At 45.3% G+C, this 12,088-nt stretch overlaps 1 protein-coding gene across 7 annotated transcripts in view; it reads right to left on the reverse strand.

Annotated features, from left to right (window-relative positions):
* The window catches only part of DMD (dystrophin), a 6,960,831-nt gene that overhangs the window by 3,190,595 nt on the left and 3,758,148 nt on the right, over positions 1–12,088 (reverse strand). The gene's annotated exons all lie outside the window — the stretch shown is intronic.

Below are 12,088 nucleotides of genomic sequence, written 5' to 3' on the forward strand. Positions count from 1 at the left end.
GCAGACACCACCAACACACATACCCACACACACATGAACAAACATGCCAACAGACACACACAGTCATACACCCACACACACATTCAGACATACACGCACACATCCATACAGACATACATACAGGCAGACATGCACACATTTCCAAACACACTACACCCCCCACATGCATACAGGCACTCACACACCCCCTCTTCATACTCACACGCACACCCCCATGTACGCACACAACACCCCCCTGCCCCCTCCCCTAACGGACGATCAACTTACATGGTCCGTTGATCCACCGGGAGGGGACGGGATCCATGGGGGCTGCACCACCGCCAGCATCCCGTCAACAGAACACCGCCACGCCAAATCACATAACGTGATTCGGTGGGCGGTGTTCTGTTGACGGGCGGTGGAGGTGGAGCAACCTCCACTTCCCCGCCGACAGCCAGTATGGCTGCTGGCAGCTCTCCGTCCGGAAAAGGTCAGAGGGCTGCCAGCAGTCATAATACGCAGAGCGGAAAACCGCCAGCACTGGCGGTCTTCAGCATGGCGGTCCCTCGGCGGTCTTGTGAAAAGACCGCCGAGGTTGAAATGACCCCCTAAATGTTTTTTTCATAACTACACCACATGAAACTGCATTGCATTAAGCATTCATGCAGATCCAATATGGTTATATGCTGTGCCATGAACCAAACTGACGGATGTACAGAATGTAATTTTGTATACAGAAGATAACTCCACACACGGAAAACTGGACCCCCTGTGCAAATGTTCATTCATTTATTGCTGTCCCGTACTCGTCATTCAAATCGAAGGGTGGTTCATTCCCTTTTTGATCCCAGAAAGAGTTTTTACTTCAGCGCTTTTCTGGATTAAATATCTGACCAATTCCAGGCAGTAAATTGTGGCCAATTATAACCTTCCAAGAATAATCACATCTTGAAATGCATAGGAACACCCACATTCCCACCTCTTGAATTGGATTAAAGCGTGCAGAGAGCTCTGCACTCATTGTAGAGATCTTCCCAGTTATAATGGGCCCGCCAAACATCTTTTTGTGAATACGTGGTAGACAAAAGTAAGGTCAATTTGGTTATAAACGTACATATACAGCCAAACTTGCATTTGTGAAGGCTAGACCTGACATCCTTGGCGTGGTCTCCCCTGTCTTTTTTGCCTCTGCTTTCCATGTTTTGACTGTGTGCTGGACTTTGTTTTTGCTGGTTTTGGTAATCTGGGCACTTTACCACTGCTGACCAGTGCTAAAGTGCAAGTGCTCCCGGGGTAAATTGTATGTGTAATTGGCTTTTCCATGATCAGCATATTTGATTTGCTTGTCAGTCTCTAGTAAAGTGCACTAGAGGTGCCCAGGGCTTTTAAATCAGATTCCTGCAGCACTGGTTGTGCCACCCACATTAGTAGCCCTGCAAACATGGCTCAGACCTGCCACTGCAGTGTCTGTGCATGCAGTTTTAAACTGCCAATTTGACCTGACAGGTGTACCCACCTGCCAGCCCCAAACCTTCCCTTTTTATACATGTAAGGCACCCCTAAGATAGGCTCTAGGTAGCCCCATGGGCAGGGTGCAGGGTATGTTAAAGGTAGGACATGTGCTGGTGTGTTTTACACGTCCTAACAGTAAAATACTGTCAATTCATTTTTCACTGTTGCAAGGCCAATCCCTCTGACACGTTAACATGGCGGCTGCCTTTAAAAACCTTTTAAGAGCAGTTTCGCTTTGGGAGCAATTAGAGATCTTGAGTCTGGGGTCTCTGAACTTAACATTTTAAAATACAACTTTTGGTGAAGTTGGTCTTTAGATTGTCAGTTTTGAAAATGCCCCTTTTAGAAATTGGGCATTTTCTTGCTTACACCATTCTGTGACTCTGCCTGCTTGGGTATTCCCTGTCTGAGTCAGACTGACCATTGGTCTGTTTGTGAATCTCCACTAAACAGTGACACAAAGGAAGCTGGGGTGTAGCCTGCATATCCTGATGGGTCATCTGGGCTAGAAGAGCAGAAACTTACACCTGAATGGGCTGTGCCTGCCATTGAAGTTTGCCTACTTTAAAAGCAGAAAGGAGTATAAGGAGTGGACCCAAAACCCCAGATTTTTAGATTACTTCTGGACTCAAGAGGAACATCTGCCAAGGAGATGAGCTCAAGAGCTGGTGGAGGAGTACTGCCCCTTTTCTGTGACTGTGCTTTGCTGAGCTGGCCTGCAGTTGCTGCTTCTGCCTGAAAGAGGACAAAGACTGGACTTTGTGGAATATTCCTGCTTGTGAAGTGTCTCTAAGGGCGTAGCTGAGCTTGCCTCCTGTTTTGAAGTCTCAGGGCCATCAAAGGCTTCCTCTGCCTGCATCTGGACTCTCTGCTGAGAAACATACCCTGCCAAGTGGTGCCCACTCCAGTCCCTGGGCCCTTGAAAAGGTGAAGTTGGTGGAACCAAGGCGGAAATCCACACACAGGAGCTGCACAGGGAAAATTTGATGCACCACCTAAAACGAGGCTGAGAAATCGATGAGCCACCTGGATTGCGGCTGGGAAATTGACACATCATCTGCACTGCAGCTGGAGAAATGACGCAACACCCGCTTGCTGCTGCTGAAATCAACACAAGCCCCACGCAGCTTGGTTCCTCATCACCATACAGCCGGATTTCGCATGCATCGTCGCTGGGTGTCAAAATCGACGTGAACGTGCCCAGAGCTGAGGTGCCCATCCAAAAATAAATGCATCACTCTCTTGCAGGAGAGAAAATGGAGTAAGACTCTTTTAAATGTAAAAATTCATAACTTTACTTGGGTATATTGGATTTTTGTTGTTTTGTTTTTTCAGGTACGTTGTGCAAAATCAACGTTTCCATTGTTTTCCATGGAGTAAGACTCTTATTCTTTTGAAAATTCATATTTTGACTTGTGCACGTTGGATTTTTGTTGTTTTGGTCTTGTTTGATTTAGATAACTATTACCTATTTTTCTAACCTGGTGTGGTGTCTATTTTGTAGTGTTTTCACTATATTACTGTGTGTGTTGATAATAATACTTTACACATTGCCTCTGAGATAAGCCGGACTGCTTGTGCCAAGCTACCAGGGAAGGGGTTATCCTAGGTGTGTATCTCCTAACCCTGACTAGAGTGAGGGTCCTTGCTTAGACATAGTGAAAATGGACTGCCAACCACAGACCCCATTTCAAACTGTGAATATGTGGGTCCATGTCCTGAATATCATTTACAAAAGTACTACATAACTGCAGTTAATAAGATAATCTCTATACATAATATTACCATACTTAAGTAAACAATATTTAGACATGCCTCTGTATATATCAGGACTCTCAGATTTCTAACTACTCCAGTAGGAGAAGGTTCCCCAATGTTGGACCACTGTGCAGAATGACAGTGTTTCACAATGTTCTTGGTCAGAAAGAACTCAGACTTTGATGAGCTAATACTCAGACAGCTAGAGAACATATGCTAATACACACGATATAAAGCTAGTGTTATGTTGATGTGCCAAGGTTTTCCACCATCATGATGTTCAATTGGAACTGAATGTTTGATTTTTCATAAATTGCGTTTCACCTGTGACTGTTCTCAACAACATACCTTCATTACTCCATGGCCATACCTGAGAAGGATGAAACTCTTATAGATGGTAGAATCCATGTATGAAGAAGACATTTATGCTAAGGAAGAATAATTCTGTAATGTATCCTTCACTCAGTGACTAGAACACACACAGAAATGTCTAGACATCTAGACAAGTCTGATTCATTGGCTGCATCTCACAACTTGGAGCACAGTCTCATGCCTGGCCAATATCACTTTCACCACTGAAGAAAAATAGATCTTGCATTGCAGCCTCAATGTTTCTGCAAAGAAACTGATTCAGTTCTTACATCTCTCTCTTGAGGACTCTAGAATCTTGAAATCTGTGAACATTTCTTGGATGTTTTGAAATTTCATTTTTCATTTTAGCATTTGCAATATATTCAATAAATACACTTTTACAAAGAAGCATGCAACGGTCATCTTTTTCATAATTCCCATATTGCCACACAATCAATCCAGGGCTAAGTGGTAAGTGACTAGAATTCGTATAATATACATACTGCAGAAAGCATATAATTTACCCATTGCTCTCTCTCTTTCTCTCTGTTCTTCCTAGTCTCACTCTGCTTGTACCCACCTTACCTACCATTCTTTTGCCCCTTTTCTCCACAACCTCCTGTTTGTTCCTCTATTTCACCATTCTCATTTTCATTACAAAACCTGTGTCTGTGCACCATATGATATTGTATAAATACAGAGATGGAATATGACCTAGCTGTTAGAAATGGGGTCTTAGGTTGGCAGTCAGGTTACCCACTGTCCAAGAAAGGACCCTCACTCTAGTCAAGGTAAAGGAGAATCATACTCAGTTAACCACTGCTCACCTTCTTGGTAGCTTGGCACAAGCAGGGAGGCTTAACTTCAAAAACAACGTGTAAAGTATTTGTACCAACACCCCCAGTAACTCAGTGAAAACACTATAAAGTAACACAACACAGGTAAAGAAACCTTGCTAATATTTATCTAAACAAAGCAAGAATAAAACGACAAAAATCCAAGGTACCTCAGTGAAGTTATGAATTTAAAAAGCAATCCTTAAAAAGCAGATCCTTTAGAAAACAGTGAAAATGTTGTTAGCATACAAAAGTACCTGGGTAGGTTAAAAATAAAGCTGCAGGGGCAAGTGTGCACCAGAAAAGGCCAGGGATGCATCGATCTCTCACCCGCAAGCAAGAACATGTGTCGTTCCTCCTCCGGAAGGGTCAGCGTGTGTTGTTTCTTCTCTCCCAGAAGAGAGCCATGTGTTGATCCGGATGGGCACCTCGGGTCCAGATCACCTTCCTTGGTTGCTTCTTTGAAGTCAACTCATTCAAGGCGGCAACAATGTTGCCATATTCTTTGACAAACCTCCTATAATAGCCAGTGAGGCTTAAAAAGGCCTTCACCTCAGTCTGGGTCTTGTGAAGCTCCCAAGCCAGAATGGTGTCAATCTTTGGCTGTAGGGGTGCCACCTCGCCACTCCCTACCTGATGTCCCAAATACACCATTGAACCGTGCCCTACTTGGCACTTGCTTGCCTTAATAGTGAGGCCTGCCTTTTGCAGGGCCTCCACCACTCTGCAGAACCGAAGTTCTGGGGTGGCACCAGGAGCAGCAGCTTTTGGAACCAAGACCACAGGGCTGGCCCAAGGACTGCTAGAAAACCCAATTACCCCAGGGATAATATTTTAGACATCTCAACCCTGACCTTATCAGTCACCCTGTAAACCTTCTGTTTAATGGGTGGATTGTCCCCAGTGTCCACATCATGTGCACATAAGTGTGTGACCCCTGGGATCAAGGAGAACAGAGAGGCAAACTGACCCAACACCTGGCGACAGTACCTCTGTTGTTCTGAGGTCAAGAAGGGGGAGAGGTCTACTCTCTCCACAGACCCATCATTTTCTCCAGCAGACAGTAGGTCAGGAAAAGGCTCACTCTCTTCCTCCACCCCATCATCTGTTGCGAAGAGCATGGACAATTCAATCCGCTCAAAGTGTGGCTTGAGGCAGTTGGCATGTAGGACCCTCACGGGTTCCTGGGAGTGTTCAAGTTCACCAGGCAGGTGACTTCGCTCTTGCACTCCCCTACCTCAAATGGCCCAGTCCACTTGTCCTGGAGTGCCCAAGGCTCCACTGGTGCCATGACCCACACCTTTTGTCAAGGCTGGTAATCAACCAGAGTGGCATTCTGGTTGTACCAGTGGTTCATATCTGCCTGGCTTGCTTCTAGAGTCTCTTGGGTGAGCTTCCTGAAACGAGCTGTCTGGTTTCTGAAAGCCAGCATGTAACTAAATACATCCTGGGGGGTTAACTGGGGTCTTTCTCTAAGCCCTCTTTCACCAAACTCAAGGGTCCTCTAACAGGGTGGCCATACAGTAACTCAAAAGGACTAAATCCAAGCCCTTTTTGAGGCACCTCCCTGTAGGCAAATAGAAGGTATGGCAAGAGGATGTCCCACTTCCGCCTCAAGTGCCCTGACAGGCCCATGATCATGCCTTTTAAGGTACAGTTGAATCTTTCAACCAGACCATTGCTTTGGGGGTGATAAGGAGTGGTAAACTCATATGTTACCCCAGACTCCTGCCACATAGACTTCATATACGTAGATATGAATTTGGCCCCTCTATCAGATACCACTTCCTTGGGGAACCACATGCGGGTAAAAACCCCCATCAATGCACAACCCACCACAGGGGAAGTGATTGACCTCTGAGGAATGGCTTCTGGGTACCGGGTGGCGGGGTCCAGCTAGGCCAGGATAAACCTGATGCTCATGGCTGTTTTGGGATCCAGAGGCCCCACAATGTCAATACTGACCCTCTCAAAGAGTGTACTAACAACTGGAATAGGTTGGAGGGGAGCCTTACATTTCCCCCCACACTTGCCTGACAAGTCTGGCAAGACCTGCATTGAGCATCTGAGTGCCTGTGCATTACGGGCCAGTAAAAGTGAGTGACAAGCCGCTCAAAGGTCTTGTCCTGCCCCAAATGTCCAGCTAAATGCACCTCATGATACAGACCCAGCAGGAAGGCTCTGAAGCACTGGGGTACCACCAGCACATGGGCTGACCCAAGTTCAGCAACCTTAGGCTCACTACATTGGAGTCCTTCCTCCAAATAAATCAGGTGAGATCCTGGCTCCTTGTCAGCCGCCTGGTCTGCAGCCTGCTGCCACAAACCCACTAGAGTAGGGCATATCCTCTATGCCTCACAGAATGCCTCCATGGTGGTTCCCCTTTCCTGCTGCCACTGTGACAGCTCTTGGACCTCCCCCAGCTCAGCCTCCTGTTCCCCTGTAGGCTTTGGACGACACCCTCAGGCTCCGCCTCCTCCCGGACCGTGGGAACTTGAGGGGCCGGTTTCCCACCCCTTTGCCCTTCCTCTTATTGGAGGTCCCCTGGGTCACTGTTTCAGGCTCCAGGGGCTCCTGACCACCCTGATGAGCTGCTGTTGTCCTGATGGATACGCAAACCCACTCAGGCAGACCCAACATCTCCAAGTGTGACCTGTGTTCCACCTTCTTCCAAGGGGAATCCTCCAGATCATTGCCAAGCAAACAATCCACAGGCATGGTTGGACTCACAGCTACCTTCAAGGAACATGATGCCCCCCCACCCATTCAAATGGAACCTGCACCACCCTGCACATGTGCTCTGAGTTGTCCACTGCAACTACTTGGTGAAGTACATGGGGATCTATCTGCTCTTCAGACACCAGGTGACTCCTCACTGTTGTCACACTGGCTCCTATGTCTCTCAGAGCCTCCACCCTCTGTCCATTGATGGTCACCCACTACCTGTACTTCTTAATGTTCTCAGGCACAAGGGTTCTCTGGACCATCTCGCAGTCCCCCAGCGAGACAAGGGTCATCTCAGCTGGCTCCCACCCACCTGGAACCAACTCCTCCCGAAGTGCTACACTAGCCCAACCCTGAGACTGCGCACCAGTGGGTGCCGGTGTACTCTTGGGTCCCCCATTACATGACCCAGTTGGTCACATGCATACCACTTACGTAGGGACCTCCTTCCACAGGTTTCCCTTTGGAGAAGCATGGATTCTTTTCACTGGGTGGTTGGGAATCCTTACCCTGGGAGCTAGGTTGGGGCCCTTTAGAGAAGTCCCCCTGTTTATCCTTACTCCCACCCCTTTCTTCTGAGAGGGACCCTGCCCACCCTTGGCGTGGCCTCCTCCATGCCTCTTCTGGACCCTGGTGCTCTCCCAACGGTCCACTTCCTGCGCAAGCTTCCTGGCGTCAGTCAGCTTGCTACCAATCAGGTGCTGACACAGCTGTGGAAAACAAACTGTACAGGTGGTCCCAAGCAATCAAATTGTAAAGCCCCTCATACGTTGTCACCCAAGCATCAAGTGACCTGCAAAAAGAAGCAACACATTCCAACCTTGTTTGGGATTCCTTCTTCTTATAGTACCTAAACTTGTCCTTACACTGATCGGGGTGAGACCATATCTTATGATCAGGACGTCCTTCATGATAGGGTAGGTGAGCCCCTGGGGATCCCCTAAGGATGTCAGAGTATCCCTCTCCTCTACCTCGAAGTGCTTCCACTGACCCGCGCCCCAATGAGCTTCAGGTTTCAGATTCATATGGAGAGCAGACTCATACCCCTTGAACCACAACAGTTTGTCATCCTCCTGATTGTAATCCTTCACAAGGTCCTTAGAAATGTGTACCCTTCTCCCAGGCTGCACTGTGTTATTGCTGCCACCATCCCTACTGGACTGGCTCCTTTGAACCAGCTCCCTCAAAGTGAGCTCATGAGCCAACAATAACTTTTTCTCCTCTATGGTCAACCTCCTTTCTTCCATATTAAACTTTTCCAACTCCAACTGGTGAGCCCTCTCTGCCTGTCTGTCCTGTAACTCTTCAGGAGTCAGACCCTTGGATGACACACTGCTAATTGCACTGGATAGCCTCTCTCTGGACATAACAGGCCCACCCAGTACACCATTGTGGACGGATTGCTCTTCCTTCTCCCCCTCTGTGTCCCCCTCAGCTTCCTTGGCTGTTACCCAGGCCCTCAGTGCCTTCTGTAGCACCTCCTTCCTGGTTAAGCCCTTCATGGGACAAGCAAGGTTTTTGCAGAACTGCCTCAAATGGGCAACTGTATGGCTCTCCAGTTTCCCTAAATCAAAAGCAGCTCCAGCTAATGCATCTCCAGATTGAGATAGGATGAAGAGTTAAAAGTGCAAAGTTCCAAAGGCAGAAAAACAAGTTCCCAAATGGAGTTAAAAAATCAAACAAAGATCACCACAAATATGGAAGTTGCAAAAAGAGTCCAAAAAGAGAAAAAGCAAAAATTACAAGACAAGTAGTATGTGGTCACATAATGATCTGCACTGAAAACAGTAGTGTACACTTAATCAATGTATGTCAAGTACAAATACAAGTCTAATCCCAACCGCTGATCACCAATGTTCGAAATGGGGTCTTTGGTTGGCAGTCAGGTTACCCCTGTCAAAGCAAGGACCCTCACTCTAGTCAGGGTAAAGGAGAATCACACTCAGTTAACCCCTGCTCGCCCCCTTGGTAGCTTGGCATGAGCAGGCAGGCTTAACTTCAGAAGCAATGTGTAAAGAATTTGGACCAACACACATAGTAACTCAGGGAAAACACTACAAAATTACACAACACAGGTTTAGAAAAATAGGTAATATTTATCTAAACAAAACAAGACTAAAATGACATAAATCCAACATACACCAGTCAAGATATAAATTTAAAAAGCAAAAGAGTCTTAAATCCTTTAGAAAACAGTGAGAACGTTGTTAGCGTACAAAAGTTCCATGGTAGTGTCACAATAAAGCTGCACGGACATCCGAAAAGGCCAGTGGTGCGTCGATTTTTCACCCGCAAGCGAGAACGTGTGTCGTTCCTCCTCCGGTCGGGTCGGCGTGCGTCGTTTCTTCTCTCCCGCAAGAGAGCGACACGTTGATCAGGGCGGGCACCTCGGGTCCGGAGAGGCTTTGCGTTGTTTTTCCGCACCCAGCGATGTTACGTTGAATATCCGGTTGCACGGTATTAAAAAACTGCACTGCTTGAGGTTTGCGTCGTTATCAGCCTCCGTTAGTGGGTGTTGCGCATCGTTTCTCTAGCGGCGTTGTGTCGAACTTCCAGCCGCGATGCAGGTGGAGTGTTGATTTCAGCAGCGAAGCCGGCAGTGCGTCGTTTATCAGCCGCGAAGTTGAGTAGAAAATTTCCCAGCACGGTGGTCTGTGGGGGGATTTTCAGTTCTTGGCATTAGGAAAGGGGAGGTGTGGTGGATACACACATGGGTCAGTTCTTCACCTAAAGGTGCTTGGATAATATAATATCTGAAGATCTACTGCCACACACACTCATCACAGTCTATAAGATGATCAATTAGCAATCACCATGATGGTGCTTTGTTAGTGACTGCCACTCATGAGGTTAGATCAATGATTGTAGATATACAATATTTTCCTTTGGAAAACATCACAGGTTATGCTTTTGTAAATATGAATAGTAATTCTCGTAGCCATGCCCAAGGCCATGTTGTGGTCTTTAAATGTAATGCTGATTAGGTGAGCTTTGTAGCAATCATAACCTCACTGCTCTACACACCTCACACAATGTGGTAAAAAAAGTCTTACTTCCTCTAACACAGAGTTATAAAGTAAATACTGTGTGAATAAATATTTTTGGAGTATATACTTAGCATGACAGCCACCAGTTTCCAGGGTTTGCCTCTTGCCATTCTATTAATTCTATCTCCCATCTCCTCCAATTGCAGCAGGTGTGTATGTCCCACTGTACTTTGGTTATTCTGTGTATTTGTGCTTCATCCAGGAGTGACGTGCCCTGATCTGTGTGTGTCAGGGGCTTCTGAGGATACAATTGTTGAAATTCTGAATAATTCATTCACCAATTTTGTCCTCACTAGTGTCCTATGTAATCGGTTAAGGGCCATGATGTCTTTATCTGGTGACTAATTGAAAATATCCATTTTAGAAGCCTTACGTTCTTGTCCTTCTGCTTGTGTTCACATGTTCCTTGCAATCATATTTAAGAATATATTCCAGGATTTGAGGCATACTCAGTTATTTTTTTCAGCAAAGCTACTTCAGCCCCTACATTTCTTACAAATTCCCAATCTTTCACTTACTAGGGACATAGCCTGGTCCTAATTTTTCCTCTAAAACCAATCAGTTTGTCCTCACATATCCGTTTTGTTATCAGTTTTATATCCTATAACTCAACCCCCACATTAGTCACACACTCTGAATAAATATGAAAGTATTCCCCCATTATCTCAGCTACTGTCTTAAACCATCCTATAATTCCCAATACAAATGTGTGAATGATCTAATAAAGGACATGATTCACAAAGGTAAAGTCTATGTTTACACAAAAAGTCTAAGTTTAGACCTAAAGTCTAACTTTACTTGAACTTGTAGTAAAGTTAGACGTTTGGTCTAGGTTTAGACTTTTGGTCTAAACTTAAACCAAAAGTCTAAACTTAGACCAAAAGTCTAACTTTACTATGGGTAAAGTTAGACTTTAGGTCTAAACTTAGACTTTTGGTGTAAGCTTAGACTTTTGGTCTAAGTGTACCTTTGTGAATCAGGCTCAATGTCTTCCTTAGGTTCCACACCCTCTACATTGCACACGTTTTCATGTCCCACCAGGAACACATTTCTTATTGTGTGCATATGATGTACCATTGATTAGAAGTAGCAGTCCCTAGCTTGGGGAGTACAATCAGCCAATGCAAAGCATCCTGAAACGCTTCATGGATGTTATTAGTTCACTGGGAGTCTGAGATGTAGGGGTTTTGATCTGAATATGGTAAGATTCAACACACAATTCATGTCTCAATCCCATATTATCATTCCATTCTTTTTTAGACTAAACATTCATAAAGAACTCTGAACTGTATTTATTTGTAGCATGCATTTTATGAGGAAGAGAGGTTTGCATTTAAATGCTAATTTACACTGAAATCTCAATCTATACAGAACTCTGTAAAAGCACAACTAAAGACATGTCATTATTAATTCAGAGTGTCACTTCTCTTGAGTATGTCAAGTAGGAGGAATAAAGATGCTGGCCATGGCAACTCCATAAAACTTTAGCATAGCTTAGCATTTTCCTTTAGATTGAGAGGGGTGTCACGTAAAGAAATATAAAATGACTAACCTTCAGCCATGATAAATGCAATATCTTCTTCTAGGAGTATTTGGCCACTGACATTTCATGCAATGATTTTATAGCTCACAATATTTTGTTGTATGTACACTCAACCAGTATCCCTAATCCTATATCAGGCTCATTGTTTTAAAGAATAAAATGTATTCTTTACCACTTTCTAGAGCCATGATTGTGTCTCGCCACCCTGTAAATCCACGATCTACTTACCTCTTACTTACTTGAGAACTTCAATATATTTTCAAAATAATGGGTCATTATTTCCAATGGAGTAGCTTGCATTCAGGTATATGTGTTACACAAACTTTAACACATGTATT

Source organism: Pleurodeles waltl, chromosome 8 (assembly GCF_031143425.1).
Source record: "Pleurodeles waltl isolate 20211129_DDA chromosome 8, aPleWal1.hap1.20221129, whole genome shotgun sequence".
Lineage (NCBI taxonomy): Eukaryota > Metazoa > Chordata > Amphibia > Caudata > Salamandridae > Pleurodeles > Pleurodeles waltl.